We start from the raw sequence: 21269 nt of genomic DNA, 5'->3' as shown, positions 1-21269 counted from the left end.
GGACGTAATGTGTTATGACATTTACCCATTCTCGGAGAAAAGCAGTGAGGATGTTCCGAGCCGAGTGGTCTCCTCACATATATTAGCATCGTGCATCACTCTTTTAATGAGTATGAAGAAAGATCCATCACAATAGGATCTGTTCAATTTAAACCAGAAGGTGATGCCGCATTGGTCTCCACACTGTGCTGCTTGGCTGAACTGCTGCACTAATGATGAGGCTCGGGGAAGGCGAACTCCCACGGCTATGTGTGTCCCTTTTATTAAGATGGAGGGGGGTAGACGAATGCGGTGGGGAGAGGAACTGATGGGTTAAGCATCTTCCTCCAGAGGAACTTTATCTGCGGCTGAGAGCCACTGTAGTAAATTTTAATTACCACTCTCGCACACGACTTGGTACACACCTGTTTTATATCTGTGTGGAATTTTTTTGATATATAACCAAGAGGATCTGTACTTTCGGCTCGAAGTTTTTTTTCCTCTTAAAAGCAGTAACATAATTGGGTCAGTCTTAGACTCTTGGTCACTGTGGCTGCTCTGTAAACCTGAAGTATTACTCCCATTAGCCGCAGTTCTGTTCCCCTGGGCCATGGGGGACACATAGAAGGTAATTACAGAACATAATGTTATTAATTACTCCAAGCACTCACGCTACCGTCGGAGCTGAACTCTCCGCAGATGAGGTTCTCAAAGCCAGGCAGGCCACAGCACAATGCCCAAGGTTAAGTGACCCACTCGTCTCTGTCACTGGACGCGGGGAATTGTCTCAACGCTTCCGTTCGTCTGCGGATTCTCAGTACCGAGCGTGTTTTCCCGCTGCTGTTGCCGCCGAGCTAAAAAAAGAAACAAGAAAGATTTATCCACAGTGGTCCCCTGCAGTCATCTGTGTCCTTACAGAGTGCACAGAGGGAGGAAAAATCAGTAAGACAGAAGCAAGTGGTCAGATGTCACTGTGGGTTTCCATTTGAAAAAAAAATTAATGGAGTCAAACCAGGCCAATGGTGAGAATTGTTGTTATTATTATTATTATTATTATTATAATTAGAGACTGATTTGTCCTGGTGTGTAATGAGACTCCCCTTGCATGTCAGTGTTGTCATTAAGCAAACTGCTTCCCCATTATGGGTGTAAAATTTCCCACCTCCAGCATGATCTCCCCATGATCTCCTCCTACATGCAGAGTTTATATATAGCATAATTTAATCTCATTACCCGAGTGAGCCATATGCCTCTCTGTAATGATGAAAATACAAAAGTAGGTGTTATTTTTTGGCTCGGTGCAAGCTAGTGGGGAAAGCTTCAAGCTGACTCAAGCTTATTTGTTACTGCAGTTCTTCACACATTATGTATTTGTATGTATAAATATAGGCAGTGTTGGGCAAGCTAATTTGTGCAAGCTACTAAGTACTTAATACTGGAAGAAGGTGAACTACAGAAAAGCAACCTTTTGGACTAAATCTAGTACATACAGTACATGAACCATGAAACAAAGACAGAACACCACTAGTCATGGAAAAGAATAAAGAATTTAAGCTTTGCATTACATTGCAGAAGCAGGAGAACTCTGACACAGGAGTTACCCCTCTAGTGTCATTTCTGGAAGCACCCCTCTCGTGCAGTATTATAAAGAATGAGAAAAGACCAAGTCAGGAGGTGGATGGGGTGGTTGGGTGGGTTATACAGTACATAGGACTTACTCCCCAAGAGATCGGGTTAGGGTTAGGGTTGAGTCCCGTTTGGTACAAGCGAGAACAATTTGTTTGAAGTTAGATCATGTTACATAAGTGACGTGACTGAATGTAGAGCTCAAAGCATAGTCTTTCCCTCAACTTAACCAAGTAGTTTTTTGTGTCTAAACCTAACCAAGTAGTTTTGGTGCCTAAACCTAACCAAGTAGTTTTGGTACCTAAACCTAACCAAGTAGTTTATTGAGTCTAAACCTAACCAAGTATTTTTTTATGTCTAAACCTAACCATGTTGTTTTTTGAGTCAAAACCTAACCAAGTAGTTCTGGTGCCTAAACTTAACCAAGTAGTTTTGGTGCCTAAACCTGACCAAGTAGTTTTTTGAGTCAAAACCCAACCAAGTAGTTTTGGTGCCTAAACCTAACCAAGTAGTTTTTTGAGTCAAAACTTAACCAAGTAGTTTTGGTGCCTTAACCCAACCAAGTAGTTTTTTGAGTCAAAACTTAACCAAGTAGTTTTGGTGCCTTAACCCAACCAAGTAGTTTTTTGAGTCAAAACCTAACCAAGTAGTTTTGGTGCCTAAATTTAAACAAGTAGTTTTGGTGCCTAAACCTAACCAAACTGCGCCTGTATCATAAAGTTAATCAGTCCAAAACTCAATCTGTCATAATAATTGTGGCACCCTTCACGTGCAAAACTGATGCTCGAGGGGTAGGTAAAGCATCATAGTTTAAAGCTCAAGGCCACTGACCAAGCTGCTGTATTTGGCGAGTTGGGGCGTGAGAACATGTTGACAATTCATAGCGTTTTTTGTTATCACGGGTTAACGATTCGAGGGATAAAGCAACGGCAAAGCTCTAAATGAAAAATACACACATTCATACATTCGTACAATGCAATGGGTCACCAATCACAAAAGTAATATTCTTCCAGTAAAGTCAACAGCTTTATTTGATTAAGAGTGCAGTTCCCTTGGAGATAAATAATTGTATTAAACTAGAATTAGCTGTAATATCCCTGCAAATGTCACTGTTAGCTTTCATGCATATAGTAGAGAAAATGGGTGTATCAGCAAATACTTGATGCCTGAAAATGTTTATTTAAATCTGTACAGTAATCAATAACCCTCTCCCTCACTTGAAATATGATTAAATTAAATACATCTTCTATGTCCTCGAACCATTTAATATCGACACATATTATGAAGATATACTTGTGAAATATTGTATGAACATCAATCATGAGCTTCTACAACAATTTTGAGACTGGGAAAATGTCTTTACACTAGTTAGTTTACGCTTTTTTCGCCAAGTGTGTGCGCTCATACACGGTCTCTGGTTTTTCAATGCTCTAAAAGTACTTACACAGGAAAGACATAAAATAATCATTCACAAGACTGGGATTCAACTAGTACTGCCAGAATATGTTTTATCCTGCATCCAGTGTGAGCCTTGGGGTTTTATTTTATACCGTATGTAGTTGTTTTATTTAGGTTGGCAAGAGGCTGTCAGGAATATGAGGATGGGACTGCGTCAAGGCACCACATTAGTCTGATTCATACTACAATGATTTAGAATTCAAAGCTGAACAAACAAAAGACATTTATTTAACAGCTTGTCACCGCTGCTGTATTGAAAGAAGAAACAGACAGTATGCTAACAGAGCCTGTGAAGGTCCTCCAGGAGGGAGGAGAGAATATCTCCTTTTATTCTCATGGGACTCTTTGGCAGTTATGATACATTTACTTACTTACCTGAACAGAAATCATTTTCTTTCATCTCTGTTCATGCCTTACAGAGGATCAGTAAGATACATCTCCACCCGTTTGAAGTACCGTTACCTGGAGACACGCTGCTGGGCCGCCGCACTGAGCTTATTTGATATACTGGATTTTATGTCAACTGTGGCAATCCACTCTATGCATCATGTCTAGTTCCGAGTGCGGGGAGACAATGTAAGGACATGCTGTGCTATTCCTTAAAGCCACGGCGGCTGGACTGCCTATTTTTATGATCTATTGTTATAGAGGCAGTTTACTGTAAGATTGGTGGGCAGGGGGCCAACAGAGATAAGGTCCATATTAGATAATCATCCCTCAAAGCATCATTACAAAGTGACCGCCACTATCAAGATCATCTGAGCATCTAAGCAGACTCAAAAAACTTCTTATCACCAACACAAACATTTGCAAGTACAATATGAAGAAGGAGTGACTGTTAAAAACAAGACTTTTGTCCCCCAACATTTAAAGGTCCACTTTGTAAGAAAGTAGATTTCTGTGTCTCATTCCCAACTCGTCAAATACTGATGCCTTGGGATGGCTGCTGACCCGCTCTACAATACAAAAGCAACACAAATCTGCTGGGTCACAAATATTCATACAGTAATTCTAATATTTGGTAAAATGTCCCTCGGCCAAATTCACCTCAGTTGGCTGAATTTTTAACCGCTCCTCTTGACAGAATCGGTTCAACTAAATTTGTTAGTTTCCTGGCACGGACTCGTTTCTTAGCACAGTCCACATGTTCTCAATGGGGTTCAAGTCAGGACTTTGGGAAGACCATTCCAAAACCTCAATTCTAACCTGATTTAGCCATTCCTTTACCACTTCTGGTGTGTGTTTGGGATCATTGTCCTGTTGGACCACCGAACTGCACCCAAGACCCAATCTTCTGGCTGATGATTTTAGGTTTTCCTGAAGCATTTGGAGATAATCTTCCTTCTTCATTATTCCATTTACTTTCTTTAGAGCACATATCCACTGGCAGCAAAACAGCCCCACAGCATAATACTACCACCATCATGCCTGACAGTAGGTATGGTGTTCTTGGGTGAAAGGCCTCACCTTCTCTCCTCCAAACATATTGCTGGCCATCGTGACCAAACAACAATTTTTTTGTTTCATCTGACCACAGTTTCCCCCCAGGAAGGCTTTGTCTTTGTCCATGTGATCAGCAGCAAACTTCAGTCCAGCTTTAATGTGCTGTGTTTGGAGCAAGGGCTAAACTGTTGACCATGACTGTAATAGTAAAATATGGGCCCTGTATCTATAAGCAACTTGAAATTATTATTATTTTTCTTGAAAGACTAGATTAATATAAATGTATGCAAATGAATTTGGTTGTATTACAAAGCCACCACTTCATCTCCCCACTCCTGAAACCACACCTACGCCCTTGGGTAAAAGCACGACTTAGCCTGAATCCCAAGTGATTAGCTCCTGCATGTGCGATTATTTTCTTTCAAAATCATGCATTTCTCTGTGAATGAGATGTTAATCCCCCTCGAAAAACACTGAGGAGATAATAATCCAACAATCCCATTTGTGTGTGTGTGTGTGTACGACTATTTGAGCTGCTAACAGGTAAGAGCAGGTTTAATGTGTCTTCGTAGCACTTTATTCCAGCACAATCAAAGTGTCACACATTGTTGCAGACCATGTTCGGCTGTTTGCAAACATTGCTCTAATGTTTTAATACCTGGTAGCAGAGTATTGTTCCCCGAAGGCTTGTTTTGTACCACCTCCTCACAGGCATTATTTTTTTTTCTAACAAAGGTGGGTGTTTAATAGTGTGAAAAAGAAGGATGAAAGACAACTGTGAAGATGATTGTAACACACTCAGGAACAGAGGGTGCTTAAATTGGATTCTTAAGAGGGTTCTGAGTCAGTAAATGATGTTTTACACAGCTTCCCTTGCAAGGCTCCTGCAGAATTACAGCGTCAGAAACCTTATTTTGATGAAAGTGCAAGGCCACGGGCTGCAAGGTCAGCCCGGCAAAATAAAGGGAGCTGTAAAGGTGCGCCCTCTTCATATTCATTTGTTACATAACACGGCCAATGTCACACCTCGTCATGGATCTATTGTGTCAATATTGTCTGCATATTTGTAAATAAAGTCATGTCTCTCTCATCTCTGGAAGGCATTAGTTGGCGTTGCAGGTCCACTTGAAGGAAGCGGTGAGCCTCCAAAGGTCAGTCTGCTCTTGAGCTTTGCACCTAACTCACCGGCAGGTTTATTCTCCGACAAAGGGCCAAGGGGAGAGTGGAGCGCTCTCGGTGCGAGCCAATTAGGGCTTGTTTATTTTCCTCTGCTGTCTAATAAACGTCACTTTCTAGTTTTAATGGCTTGGAAAGAGAGTGTGATTAAAATTCAGCCCCGTGGTGTGACCAAACGTGAAACGGAGCCACGTCTTCTGCCGAGGCCCTCCATCATGCAGAATGGCTCTCGGCACACCACATTGTTATGGGGGGTTATGATACTAGAAATATTTATAACACCCTACTGACCTCTGTGTACAAGTAGAACAGGCACCGCGAGGATGGCAATCCTCACAAATAAAAGCTGGGAAAACAAACACAACACCTGCAGGAAGTCAATGCCCGCATTATTTATTCAAAGGCCGGCACTTTTCAAAATTCAATAATCAAAATGTAGAAATTTGAAATGTTTTATTCCAAAATGTGTTCTTGCCCTTAGGTTCAGTTAGACTGTCTCTTATTTTAAATGTGTTCGCAGTACCTTGCTCAGTTGTTAATATGTTGTGCAGTTTTTTTATTTATTAAACAGAAAAACAAACAAACTAAAGAATTACGCTTGTATGAAGCAGGAAGAAAAAGAGCCTTAATTGTATATTATTGACCACCAAAGCCAGTCTCATTACAGGTGTTGCTGCTGTTGTTGCTGTTTTTCATCTGTGACATTTAAAAATGTCAATAGAATGCACTGTGCCTAAAAACATGTGATAATTTAGCAGATGATTGGCTCACGCTTTATTTAGACTTCTCTGCAGCTCAGCAGTTTACTTAATCATGTTGTTTAGACCAACTTGTATAAAAATCCATACACTCAGCAGATGAAAAAGCTAGAGGCTTCTCTAAATTGAGTGTAAGTAAGTATTTTTGGCTTCATTCTTTAAGATCCAGTTTTTAGCACCATGTCTGATTTTTTTTAAAAGTAGGTTAACGTGGCTTTGATGATGTTGGACTCCTGCGCTTGCAAACTTGGAGAAAAAGTTTCAAAGTAACCTTCACAGACTAGTCAAAGTCCAGTGTGCAGGATTTAGAGGGGATCTAGGGAGCTCTATTGGTCAGAAATGGAATATAATACTCATAATTATGTTTTCATTAGTGCATATTCACCTGAAACTAAGATTTTTTTTGTTTTGTTTTTGTTATGTTAGAATAAGCCTTTTATATCCACAGAGGGAGTGGGTCCTCTTCCATGGGGTCCGCCATTTTGCATCGGCATGTTTCTACAGATCAGAAAAACAAAAGGGTCCAAAGGTTCAATTTGTAAGACATTTTTGAGTGGCCACCATCCCAAAGCGCCAGTATTCAACAAGACGGGATGAGACACAAAAATCAACTTTCTTGCAAACTGGACCTTTCGCACTAGGGGGTCTTTAGCGTTAGCATTTAGCATTAGTGTTCGTTTGGTTCTGCAACCACACTGCTAGATCTTTAAAGTATCACATTTTTATGTTGAACTTAAAGTATAGGGAGTGGAGAATACACACTGTTATACATAGTAGGTGAGACAAAGTCGTTGTTTGAAGGTCTCAAGTCTAAGCTATGAAGTCCCAAGTCAATACCACTGAGTCCCAGATCGTATTGTAGGGTTAGGGTTTAAAAGTTGAAAAAGAAAACTGTCAAACATAACATCAGTTAGTAAATTGAATTTGTAGAAATAATGAATGCTTTTAAAATGTTTAAAATTGCCCCTTGGAAATATTATTTCTGTGTCAGGGTTTGGTATTTGGTAGCATTTTATCAAATCTGAATCTGAATCTTAATGAATCTGTCATTGGCTTTCTATTTTAGTAGCGTAAATTTAAAAAGAAATTAAAAATCTTTAGTCTGTAGAGATCCATCCTTTTTGTTGGCTCAGAAAGGAAAAACGCTGCAGTTACAATTTTTGGTCTCAGTCCAACCATAAAACTTGGAAATTAGATCAGGATCAGCAAAGGATACAAAATGCTGATTAAATTCATATCAGCCACATTGAACCGTTTTAGCTCTCTGCCTGTGCACACCTTACTTTTAATGAGCTACTTGCTCTCAGGGACTTTTTCTCTCTGATGGCCTTGTTGAACTATTACCCCATTTGGAAAACACACCCCAACCACTCGTGATATTAGAGTAACCTTGCAGAGTGATGCTTCCTTTACCTCAGAAATGATCTTCTAAAGTTTCATTTTGGCCTTTTGGCAACCAGCTTCTGCCAATAATCTTAATCAGCTACAGTTGATCCAATATAAACCTGATTAATTTTAAATTTCAACTGATATAAGATTAAAAAAAAATTAGACATAATGCTTTTTTGTCCAAATGTGGTAATGTTTTTGGTGTGCACTGCACCTGTGCTGTGTGATTGGCTGATGTCAGAGCAGACTACATCTTTTGTCAGAAGAGTTGTGTCTAAAGTCTACACCTCTGCTCGTGTAGATAGACTCTTTTGTCTCTGCAACCGAACAACAAAGAGAAAAATAACTGCTTTAAAAACAATCTGAACTGTACCTCATCAAAAAAAGAAGTCAATTGTCACCACATTCACCGGCTTTATTTATTTATTAATTTAACTGAATGCAGGATGTACACAGAGAACAAAGTGACAGATGTTGTGTGGGACTGCTTTAACCAAAAAAGGAGACAGTCAGATCTAAAGATGCCCGTTCCACTAGTGCCCACACTGAGAAGGCCCAATTACCCTTCTTTTCAGCCTGGACTCAGGAAAGACTAACAACCCATGCCCAAAGATCCCCAGCTGGGATTTTCGGGGGATAAAAAGGCCACAGATACAGCATTGGGGATAGTTGTAAACAAGAACTGTAGGTGATCAGTAAAATCTTGACATCAGTTCTAAAATTTATTTGCAAACGGTGTACTGTGGAAAAGCTGCAAAAGGTCTGATACGGTCACGTCTATTAGATTTAGATAAAAGCCAAGTCGAGATAATGTGAATTGTTTAATTTCTCTGATTAAACGAGCCTCACTAAAACAGTTTCCAAGAGCTGCTATCCATAACAATGAGCTGGTGATGTACTATCTGCAAAATTAAATCATGGTATTGTAAGCCAGGGTGAAAATGACCTCAAAGTCAGAGTGAGAGCACCGCTGAATGCTTAATTAGGCCGTTAGTGTTGGCAAGCTTGCTGGCTAAATAATGGTGATGATGTAGATCCAAAAACGGGAGCAAACATTTTGCAGAGCTTTGAGCTGTAAACCTTGCCGGGGCTGCCAAAGGGCTTTGTGTACCAAAGAGTCTAACTGCTGGTTCCAACACAACGCCTGCCACTGTGCCACCCCCATACTGACTAACTTTCTGCCTGTGCCTTTTCTCTCTCTTTCATTTGAATCAGTTCAATAAAGCTTTACTGGAATGACGCTTTGATTAAAAAAACATACTGCCAATGCAAAGACTGATGAAAGACATGAAAAAAATCCAAACAAATGAGTGGAGACACAAATGCAGATGGTTGCATACACAAAGGTGCAAAAGGTCACAGAGTGGTTTGAGCATCAAAAAGACGCATGCTGTCAAAGCCTGTATCACAAAGCAAGCTCAACATAGTTTTCCCACTGAGCCTCACATTGGCGATCCTGTATAACGGACATGACGAAGCCTCTAACTAACTAAAAATGAACTAAGATTTGCAAACAGAATGTAAGTAAACAGCTGTTTCTGCGTTATGATGTGTATGTATGGTGTCTAGGACATCTACTGAAGTTAGCATGCTAACCAGCTAGGACCTGTGCCAGTCCAAAGCTCCTGTGCTAGCCGTGCAAACACACTCCCCTGGTCCTCGAGCTCCTGGTCTGAGCTGCTAGCTGCGTGGCTAACTGTGCTAACTAGCTGAGGGCGGCTACAGTTAGCAGCAGTTAGCGGTCACTCTGTTTTTTTGAGTAGGAATTTGATTGGTGGCTAATTCTTACATACTGCACCCATAGCAATGTGTGGTATAGTTGATATTTGAGAAACCAAAGCGCCAGTATTTGGCTCAACAATCAACTTTCTTCCTCCAGAATGGCTTTTTGCACCTTTAACTCAAATGTATAAGCAGAGTTCTGAAATACGAGCAACAACATCATAACTGAGTGGAATACTTAACATGACATGAAGTGGTCGATTCCTACTCATAAGTTATGATTTGACAGCAAACAGTGGTTAAAAGAGAGGATGGATCAGACAATATACATTATACAACACAAGCATGCAGCTGGAATAAATTACAGCTGTTGAAATCTCTGAAATGTAAGAAAACGTCAGCTTGGATGTATTTTTATGATTAAAGGTAACTGTGGGTTCTTTTTTTTTTTAATTTCCAATTATCATGTGATTGATTTTATCCTGACCTGAGGCCTGAATAAAATATAAATCTACATTCTCAGGAGTTAAAACAGATAAATGGAAATTAACACAAGCCTATGCAGCTATCATTGCAATTTTTTAGGCTTTTGTGATAATCTCTCCCTGTTAAAACTGAGCCAATAACATGATACCGGGACACTTAAGTTAAGACAGACAGCTTACTGGTCTTGGCTCCGTTTTGGGGAAATGGTGCTCATCTTCATCAAGGACTTCCACAGACTTGGAGAATCAACGACAAGGCAACCCGGTCTCACCCATTTGAGTAAAATCAACACAACGTAACACCTTTAAATTGCGTGCAGTGCAATAGCCATAGTCAAATTTTGTGTGCAGGTGGAGCGCCAATCCCTCCCATTAACCTCTGTGAGGAGCAGATCCATAGTCAGGGCCTTTCAGGAGTATGTGATCTCAGCAGTAACTGGTTTTGAGAGCTTAAGGGAACAAACATAAAAATATTCACTTCCAGAAGTAAAGTTAGACTGGTGTGTGTGTTTGTATATACATTATATATGTGTGTGTGCATAGGTCTGTCTATCACAGCTTATTTTACAGCCCATATGCCCTGTAGGGAGCACCCCTCAATATGTTTTTAGTGCGCTGCTGTCAGCTGGCTGGAGCTTCCAGATAAGGGCTGTTATGTGTTGTGTAGTTAGTGGTTAAGTATTGGTGTTCTCCACAGCTCTCCGTGTCACTGTGTTATCTGAAGGGTCCCAGCGAGCTCCTCAGGCTCGGCTCTCCAGGTCGCAGTAATGAGAGGGGATAATTACTGATCACACTTTGCAAATGGAACAGCAGGACGATAGAGGGCATCTAATGAAGCCCTCCGCTTGCCCCCCCCACATCATATACACAGAAACACTGTCGAGGGCCTGATAATGACAAACATGGAAACAACTGCAGGTCTCTGTGGACCTTAGCGAGGAGGAAAGGTGTGTTGCATAATGCTCCAAGGCTCAGTGTTTGACCAAGATTTCAGCCTTTCCTCGACCTTTTTCGAAACTCTGAAACATGAACCACGATAAAGGATCAAGACAGGAAAAAAAGGAATTACAGAAAAACAAAGAAAATGCATTGATTTTGCAGGAATACTCACTATTTTTATCATCATTCCAGTCAGCTATAATGACTGAAAATAAAAACTATAATGAGGAAAGGAGGAAGTCAGGCAACATCAATGTAGAGAGACAAAGTCTGCAGAAGGAGGATGTCAGAGGGGGACAGGCCAACAAAATGTTGGAGTGAAAACACAAGAGACCACTGTCTGTTTCAGTCAGCAGTGGTTTCTTTGAACCGTAGTTGTTCCTGAACCGTAACCAAGTGTTTTGTATCACATGAACGGGGATGAGGGTCCATCAAGAAGATTTTATAAGAATAAGTACTTATTCTAATCCAAAGAATTCCCCAAAATGTAACCAAGTCATTTTGTGCCCTAAACCAAACCAAACCTTACCCACAGTGTTTCACATCACTAAGCAGATGTAGTTACAGTGATTCAACATTTTTGGACAGCACAGACAAATAAGAAATATCCTGCATTCTGGCATTCTATAGAGCTGTTAGAAACAATCAATCTTGTAGTTTAGTTTGGATGATTTCTTGGACACATGTAGGCTGAATCAATTTTGTATATGTGTATTGACTGATAGCCCTCCAGGGACAAAAAAAAGTTCTAAGACAGGAAAATGTTGTTTTAGTACATCACAAGTCTCATTTTAAAGTCTACAGGAGTAAATTGTGAAATATTACAAGAGTTTAAAGGTCGCTTCAACAATACAGGGGGCAGCATATCACCATAGTAACCGACAACTGCCGCTCTTTGTTAGCAACCATAGGCTAATTGACTAATGGCTCAGTTGGCCCTGGAGCCAGTGGCCCTAGAATTGGCCCTGACTGAGACCCCAACCCTGGGTCGTGGGGAGAGTCACCACAGGCACAGTCACCAAGGGCTCAGCTCATCCAGGTTTAGCAGCTAAAGTGGGCCTGAACACAGCCTCTAGGACCGATGGATGCCGGTTTGAAGACGGGGGAGATGAAACGAAGGTGATCTACAGCGGCTCTGACTGAGACTATGACTCCGAGGGCAAGGAGAGACAGCTGGTGGGGACAGGAGAGGCGTGCAGTGGCAGAGGAGAGAGATAGTCAAGCATCGGCACATCTTACTCAGTGAGTTTATTTCAGTGGGTTTATTTCAATTAAACCAGAGCAGATTGTGGAGAGACACTGTTTTGATGAGTTGTATTCCATTCATGTAGAGGTTGAATGAAATGTGTTTCAGGTTGAGTGGCAATTAAGCCTGTCCTAGCTCTGTAAATAAGAGATACTTTTATACTCTATACTGTTCGGTAAGGAAAATGGGTGTAAGAGTACATTCTTTCATGACATATCATGGGTTTATTTTGTTCATTCATACTTAATGCTAAGAGATCTTATGAAACAGTAAACCCACTACTGGCATACATCTCCCAGCTGAAACCACTGGGGCTATCGGACTACAGACTATTGTGGTACAAAGAGGAATTAGGAGACAGGGCAGGCTGGGGCTAGCTGGCTAGCATGCTAACTTCAGTGGACATCTCTGCAGCACAGTAGTAGATAGTAGCGCTGTTGTGTCTTCACATTCTGTTCTAAACGTTAAAAAAAAAGTTTGACAACAATTTTGGCCATATCTTACATCTTATCCCCTGTAATATAACTAGAATAAATTGAACTTTTTAATCATTATCATCATAAAAAAAGCTACAAGTTAAACACCTGTAATGTCTTTAACTAATATTTGCTTGTTCATCTTTGTTTTCACAAAGACATTCAACAACAAAACCTGTCTAGAACTATCTTTGCGATGCCTCATGCCTCCAAGAAATGACGTCCAAAGCGGCGGAAATAGCTTTGGCCAACAGCCTAGATATATGAAACAACTGAATTCCACTTTAGGGATTAATTTCAAACAGTGCACCATTTTATAAGCAGGACTCCCTGAAGCCCCGTATCCCAGTAATTAAGTTGGTGAGAACAATATCAGAGCCAAAACTCTTATAATTAGGCTCTGGTTGTAAAAAAAAACTGAATTCCGCTCCACCAAGTCTCATCTCGTTACATTTAATTGATGATAACAACTGATGATAAAGAATGTGATTGAGAACAACCTCTTTGACCTTGAGCCCGGATCACACCTGCACCACTTTCTCCTTCTCCTCCACCTGTACGCTGAGGACAAACATTGTACCAAGCCAGAAAAAACAAAGGCAGAGAGGAGACGGAGCACTTTGTCAGATCAGCTAATTGAGTATTTGGCCCAAAGCAGGAGCCATTTATAAGACCCCTCCTCCCTCTAGGCCTGCCCAACTGACTCCCATTCCTCTACCCCTGTCCAGCTGTGTGCCGCTGTGACACGGGGCTTTGTCACCCCTGTTCCTGTATACCCCCCTGCCTCTTCCTCATTCATCACAGCAGAGTGATTCCTAGGTTTAAGGGAAGGTGATAAAGTTGCTTGCAGGCCCACTGTGGACACAGCAGGACCCTCCAGGCTAAAGTGCCCTGATCAATCAGAAGCTCTCCTAAGTCAAACTGCCCTTCTGGAATCAGACTCAAGGAAACAGGACCATAACTTGACAGGAAACTAGCGAAAACCCCTAGCGAATCACACACACTGACGCACAGAAACAATTTCCCACCCCGGTGTTTGTCACTAATCTTAGCTCTCGAACCCATTTTTGGCCAACTCAACTGTTTTATTATGTTTGGTGCAGCAGGAAACTACTTCATCTTTGTTGAGGATGACAATTAGGGGCCACCAATGTGTAATCAGAGTGAGTGTCCCAGAATCATAATAAGTGTCGGCACTGTCTCCCACTCCTTCCCATTTGAACAGCTGTGACTCCAGCAGTGCTCTTGGCAGGCTTCATTCCCTGTAGCCTCATTTACTTGCAGCCTCTGAAGTGTTTATTTGGAACAGTATGTACCTCAAACAACTGGAGATATGTGTACCGTGTTTTTTTAGACTCTGTCCTCTGGATTTTGTTTCAGTGCACTTTTTGACAAAAAGATAAAAGTTGTATCTGCTTATCTAATAGCAGAGCCGTCTCGGAGTTTGGCGGCCCTAAACGAGATTTTGTCTGTGGCCCCAAAACACTCCCAGCACAACCACCGAATCACACACACTGCTACAGACTACAGATTAAATGATGACATTATCCAATTATCCAAAATGTCCAAATATGATCTATAAAAATGGAATATAACATAGCTATCAAGCAAATGGTTAACCTGAATCTTTTGCTGCAGTTTGGCCAGTTTAACATATTATGTATTAAAATGATAAATTAAAAGAAATGTGCTGTTGCAGGAAAACGCTGGTAGCTAATTAACAAGCAAAGCGAGCCTTTATAAATTAGAAATGCAATCCTTACTTATACTAGCAAGAAAATAGCCACAAATCAAGCTTGTTCTCTCAAAAACGCTTAAAATGAATAATACATTCATTACTTTCTCGCCAGGTTAGAATTATTGTGGCTCTATTCTGTTTAATTTTTTTTTTAAAAATGAAGAACAAAACGACTATTGTTGCAAGAAAAACAAATGCCAGACTCAATCAGATCTGACCAACATCACACACTTTTATCCTGTGTTATCGTCTGTTCTTATCTCCAATTTACTCTTCTTTCGCGTGTCAGTCTGAAAGTTTTATTTGTGGAACGTCATCGACCGCACTGACAAGCAGACCCAACGGGATGACGCTGCTAACAACAAAACGTTGATCCAACACCACCAACAATGCTGCCACATTACTATTCTTCTTCTTCTTCGTTAACTTCAGCCCTTACAAAGTGTGGAGCAGGCAGTCACACCAATCGCGTGGCCCCTTTTATTGAATGTGGCCCTAAACGACCACATAGAGTCTTTATACCACCTTCAGCCCTGTCTTATAGCGACATTAGTCCTATGTCTTTAGTCATGGTCACAACTAATGTACGATACTGTGATACCAGTCTGCAAATATTGTATTCAATGAAACAGAACATTCTCTGAGAACATGCAACAGCTAAACCACAGTAGTGTTGTTTCATTGAAAATAGCATTTCAAGTGAACTGAAATTCTATTTTGAATTAGCCAGAGAGGTCAGAACTCAGGTTTGGGATTCAGTGGCCTGCTTACGCTTTCATTCAGCAGGTCACATGCACAGTTGTCAACTCATTTTTATTAATGATCAAAAACACGCAACACTTGATGCAATCTCGTATGAAAGAGGCTTTTTTGTACATGCATGTTCCTTTATGGGAGAGGAGACATTACTACCAGGTTGTTGATATCACTCAACAAAACTGGTTGAAAAGGCACCCTAGGAATATTGGGTGCATTGGGGCTTAAAGAAGCATTTTTTTAGTGAGAAATATCAGTGACTCTGGTATGTTAATGACTCACATGATGGCCAGCGTGACAATGACTCACAAGAGATCTTAATGACTCTCAAAGCATTAATCACCCGACAGAGGTTAAATTGCCAAGGACTCCTCACCGGTCCGTTAGAAGTGAAGGAGCCTTTTGAATGAGAGGTGAAATGTCTTCAAGGATCTCAAGCAAGTCAACATGCCTTCATTGAGCAATTAGAGCGACCATGACCTGGGTGACTGAAAACCCTCACAGCCACGGTCAACAACAAGCACAGAAATTCAGAAGCATGTCTGTATTCGCCGGGGATTTACTGTGAAGGCTAGAACCAGTAAATAATTTATAATATATATAATAATGGCATCAATTTCATTATAAAGTTTGCCAGCCTTCCGCTCAGCGTTTCCCCCAAAACCACCTCATCTCCTGATCAGCTCACCATACAGTATATGAACCACTTCGCCTCAGTTTCCCCACCACATCGGCTGCTGTGCATTCTGCCCTGAGAGCTGATCAAACCAGACATCGGCCCAAATAGAAACCCTCCGACAGCAGTCAGTGAACAGGACAATAAGCTCACACAGTTTATTCAAAAGATGTATTTGTACTTCTGACTCCTGACTCCAAACTATCACAGCTTTGTGATACAGTTCACAGAGAATGGTCGGTGGTGCAACAGGGAAAACAAGCTATGATTGTTCTTTAAATTCAACTCAGAACATTTGCACAAATTAATTAATTCTCTGACTTTCTGCTCGCTTTGTCGCTTTTGAGTCCTTGGATTACCTAGTAGACTTTGATTTCATTCAATCTACCTGACTCTGAGTCGTGCACTTGATTCATTACTTGCAACACTTATCCTTCAAATACAGCACCCCGTGCAGCAGCAAGCTTCGTGTCGGCTCGTTTTTTATTTTTTGGCGCTTTTCCTTTGCTGGAATTGGAGAAATCAATGTGGGTACTTGTTGCGTTTGAACAGTGTGACACAATGTAACGAATGCATTTCATTTAATCTGGCGCTGCACATTATTTTAATGAATCTCCCTCTCTAGGAAATGTCTTAAAGGTGACGTCAGCCTCCCAGCTTCATCCTGCAAAAAAGTTTAATTGAAAAAATACTTTTGTGCTCCTGACTTTCAGACTCTTTCATCAAAATGGTTCCTGCTGTCAGTGTCATTCTATAAATGGTTTTCTTTGTCATTTTTTCATAAAATCTGCCCCATAGTCAATAGGTCCAGGTCCAGGAAAGACATAATCAGCATAATACATGTCTGTCGAGGTAAAGTATTTCTGCTGAGTGCAGCACCATGTCCACACAGGTTTAAAGTGATTTCCAGTAGCCCTTTCCATTCCTGCACTGCATATCTATCCTCCTCCTCACTTCAGGCGAAGTTCCTGTTCCTATTCTCAGTTTTCCATTTTATATTTAGACCCTGCAATTGATTGCCAATTATAATATCCCCTAACCCCGCAATTATGCTTATATAAATGAGACTAGTTTGCATGCAAAGCAAAACACCTTGTTTGTTTAATTTAATTACATTAACCAGTCATGCTAAACTCAGTCCCCCGTGGCTAATGAATGGGAATAGTAGCTTTAGAAAATCATCATTTGTTTTGTTTTATGCTGGTTTCCAGCCCTTCGGTCCATTTCACAGGCCAAATCTCAAACACCATCTGACAAAATGAGTCAGTAGTCTCAGCAGGGAGATGGGATGATTGCTCAGAGGAATCAGGATGAGACAATGTCCCTTGTCCCCTCCGCTGTGGTGTCTTTGGTGGCGTTAAAGCATCGCTGGGCTCTGTAATCTGCCCCTGTGCCACAGAGCCAGCGTGGTAGCAACTCTGCTTCGTTTTAAGGTTCGAGGTAATTTATTAGTCGTTGTCCTACACAGGGCTGCACAATGAAATGAAAGTTGTAGTTCCGTCATGCTGCAGTCACATTACACATTTAGAGAGCATCATCATCATCAGGAATTTTTTTGTTTCACTTTCTTTAACATTGCGAGATGATATTTTCGTTAATTTCTCAGGGAATAATACATGGACCTTAATAAAAATCCGACATATGTAGGTGTCTGGTATCTATGAGTGAGTACAATTCGATGCAGGTGTGGTGAGTTTAAGTTATGGTTAAGCAGTTATGGGTGGTTTTAAATTTAGAGTAATACAGGGCTATGGAGTTTGATATAGGATTAGGCTTGATGCGCTCTAATGAGTGCCATCGTAGTTTTGAAAATGTAACCAGACATAGCATTTCTAATGTTGGTAACTTTACCTCTGCAGAGACTGTGTTGTATTATTGGTTGTTGACAGGTGAGTGACGCACTGGACCAGTGGGTCTATTACACAGTTTGGCATGATGCTTGGTCGAATGTATGCATATACACCCAGGAAATAATTCCATAATGCCTTTTTTAAATTTGTGGGGGCTGAGATGTGAATGAGCAGTAACACTATGGTGATTATAATATGGTTTCCGTGCTCACATTAAAGCAACGTTATGTAGAAATGGCATTTTGAGTTGAGCACAGAGTTCAACACCACTTTCATAAATACAAATCCAAGGTCTGTAACAGTTTGTGTAATGTAGGTGCTAACTACAAACAAAACTCATTACGTCAAAAACAACGTTATGTGTTGAAAACTTTTATCTTGCAGTAAACATGTATATAACACTGTGATCCTACCCTCTCACTGAAGTTACATAGTGCAGAAACAAGTGATAGGGGGATGGAGTGGATGAGACAGAGACACCATTCACCCTATTACAAGACACTGTACCATCAACATGATTTAGAAGCTGTTATTTTAAGATTAAAAAAAGGGGCATGATGCTGCCTTAAAAGTTGGACATCTGGGAGACACTGTCCATCAACTTCTGTCCCTGAACTCACTGATCTGAGTCGTGCGCTCTGTTGGCATGTTAGAAGTTTCAATTTCTGATTTAAAGCCGAAAGAGCCTTGTGAGCCACGTGATTTTTAATGCTAATTTTTCAGTTCATCTGACTGGATTTGTTTGCTTTTGGCACCTCAGTGATAATGTGCCTTCCTGTGGTACCTGCACAGCAATTTGCACCTCCTTTCATTAATATGGATATTTCAAGTGCATCACTGGATCTTTTGGTCCTATAACCCAGCGCCTGGTCCACAGGGTCGAAATACAGAAAATGTATTCAGATTTTGCACATTCACTGAACAGCATGGTACTTTCTATCTGATCAATGCAGTTTGTCTTTGTATAATCATATCCAAATCTTTATAGATAGAGTTGTTTGGCTCTGGAGGGAACCAATAACTAATGAATGAATAGACCGGAAAAAGATAGGCTAACTTCTGACTCCCCTTTGAGAATAATATAGTATATTATATTACAAGATATAATACTTCAACCCAGTTTCTAGTGCATCTCCAATAGCAAAGGAAACTGACGGACAAAAGACACAGGCCGAGGTTAAAAGCTTGTTCAAAGAAGAGATGGCTTTGATTCTGGTTTACACTGGCATCTGAAGGAATGTGGAAACAGAAATGACTTCTGCGTTCTTGACTCACTGCTGAGCTGCGCAAGGTCCATCTGCAAAGAGAGGGCAGCCATATTTTCTTATCTCATTAACAGTTATTTAAGCAGATGTCTTCGCAGGCCAGCACAGAGTAGCAGCAGCGAGTTCGCCTGTGGAAGAAGAAAGGCTTCTTCTCCTTGAGAACCCTGAGGACCTCCTGTCTAATGAAATGCTGTCAAGGTCCAGTGAGCTGAGCTGCCAGAAGAAAGCTACACAATGGAGAAAAGCCCGACAACCAGCACAAAGCGAGAGGCAGATAGCAAGCCCAACTCCTCATACACTTATTACATTTTGGGAAGCACTCAGCCAGATAACAGTGGGAGGCCGCCTCGTTCAGACAAACAGGAATCTGTTGCTTCCTCTCATCCGGATACATTATTTACGGTGTACTGTAATGCCAACTGCTGACAACAGTGATTCATTTAGATAAATTAACTGTCCTTTGAGCTGAAATAATTGGTCTGAATAAGCACTGTGGAGAAGAGGAGAACAGAATCTCAGCGGACTCGGGATGAAGACCTTTACAGGTAGAACTTAACAGCATTAGATTCAAAGCTTTACGGTGTATGACCGTGAATCTGCACTGTAAATATGAGTATTCCAAGGCATCTATCACTTCAAAATGAAAAGTATCATTGAAAAAAAAGAGAGTAAGCTCGCTATATTAATGGACATACTTCTCTGGGAGTCACATTTTTCGAGGAGCGGTGGCTCTGGCTATCTGGATAAATTAAATCTTTCAAACAAACCACCTTCCACGGAAGCAAGAGAGCTGTTTTTCATGAGCTCCGAGCCTCACGCTGACTTTTCCGGCTAATTAAACAAGGAGCCGAGACAGACAGAGAAAGATGAGGACTGCGACGGGGAACCAACCTGCAGCTGGTGTAACAGAAAGAAAAGATTACTCTGTCATAAAAGAGAGAAGGGAACGATAAGGTGCTGTTATTTATAACCCCGCTTTAATCTGTTGTCAGGGCAGGATTCTCATCCTCATTAAAGAAAAGCTTTACATTGAGACGGCCACTGTCGAATCTGTTTGTTTTTTTTCCGACAGCGAGGAAACATCACCTCCAGTCGTCCCCTCCGTGTCCCTGTAACTATCAGCCTTTTCCACTGTTGTGTTTTTCTGTTTCAGGTTGGAGCAGATTAGAGAATAGTGCAGTGTGGGGGGCCTGTGGTGCAATCAGTTTCATGGTTGGCCTGCAAAAAAAAAAAAAAAAAAATCACACAAAAGGAGACACACATGAAAGCTGTTGCCACAGAAAGTAATGATAATTGTGCGTCACACTTTCTCCTGAAGCTTGAAAAAAAAACCTGTTTGGAAGTACGTCTGAATAGAGAGAAAGGCAGAGGACTGTGGAATGAGAAAATAAATATGATCATGGTGTGTTTGTGTTTTATGTAATTGAATGTTTGATGATAGAACTAGACATGGAGCATGCACGCTTCTGTCTACATGATATGTGTTAAACATACAAGGAGTTTTTAACTGGTTATGAAACGGTCTCAGTATGACACTGATGTCTCTGTATGAACGACAGCAAATGAGACCATCAGTGAGAAGATTTGCTATTTCTATATATTATTACAGGTATTCTTACTGCCTGTCACCCAATCAAATCGGCAGGATAAATGTTGACATACATACGTTTCTGCAAACCACTGATATATTGAAACTTGTTACAAATTTACGTTTTTCAAAGGGGCACTATGTAGTTTTGGAGAAGAAATTCAAACTCAGTATAATATTAATGAGGTAATAATACAAACTCAGAAATATTTATTTTTTGCATAACTGAATAAACAAGCAGTACTCAGTGATCTGGGGACCTTATTTTCCTCTGTTTGAAGCTTGAAAGGTGGCAGGGTCCACCATATATAAACAAAGTAAAACAGTATGAAATTGTTTTGTCATTTAAGGTCAGTTTGTTTATTCTGTTTATTCAATCATGAAAACAAATAGTTTGTTTATATAGTTTGTTTGGGCATAAAAAAAAATCAGTCAATGAAGATTTTAACCTTTTTGATTAAAATGCCTCCCAAAAACTTCATAGTGCACCTTCAAGATTCAGTTTTCAGTTTTATGTCGTCACAAGGCTGTGTTTAAGGTCTGCTTGCGTTTCGGAACAAATTTGCGGTTATGGTTTGGAAAAGACGTGTTGGCTTCTGGAAATTGTCCAGTTTTGTTGCCACTAACACAGCTGGAAAATGTCCCAACATCTTTTCAAAAATATCCATTGGTTTCAGGCTTACGAATGTTGAATTACCA

The sequence above is a fragment of the Pagrus major genome, chromosome 12 (assembly GCF_040436345.1).
Source record: "Pagrus major chromosome 12, Pma_NU_1.0".
NCBI lineage: Eukaryota > Metazoa > Chordata > Actinopteri > Spariformes > Sparidae > Pagrus > Pagrus major.
Note: the sequence above shows the minus strand (reverse complement) of the source record.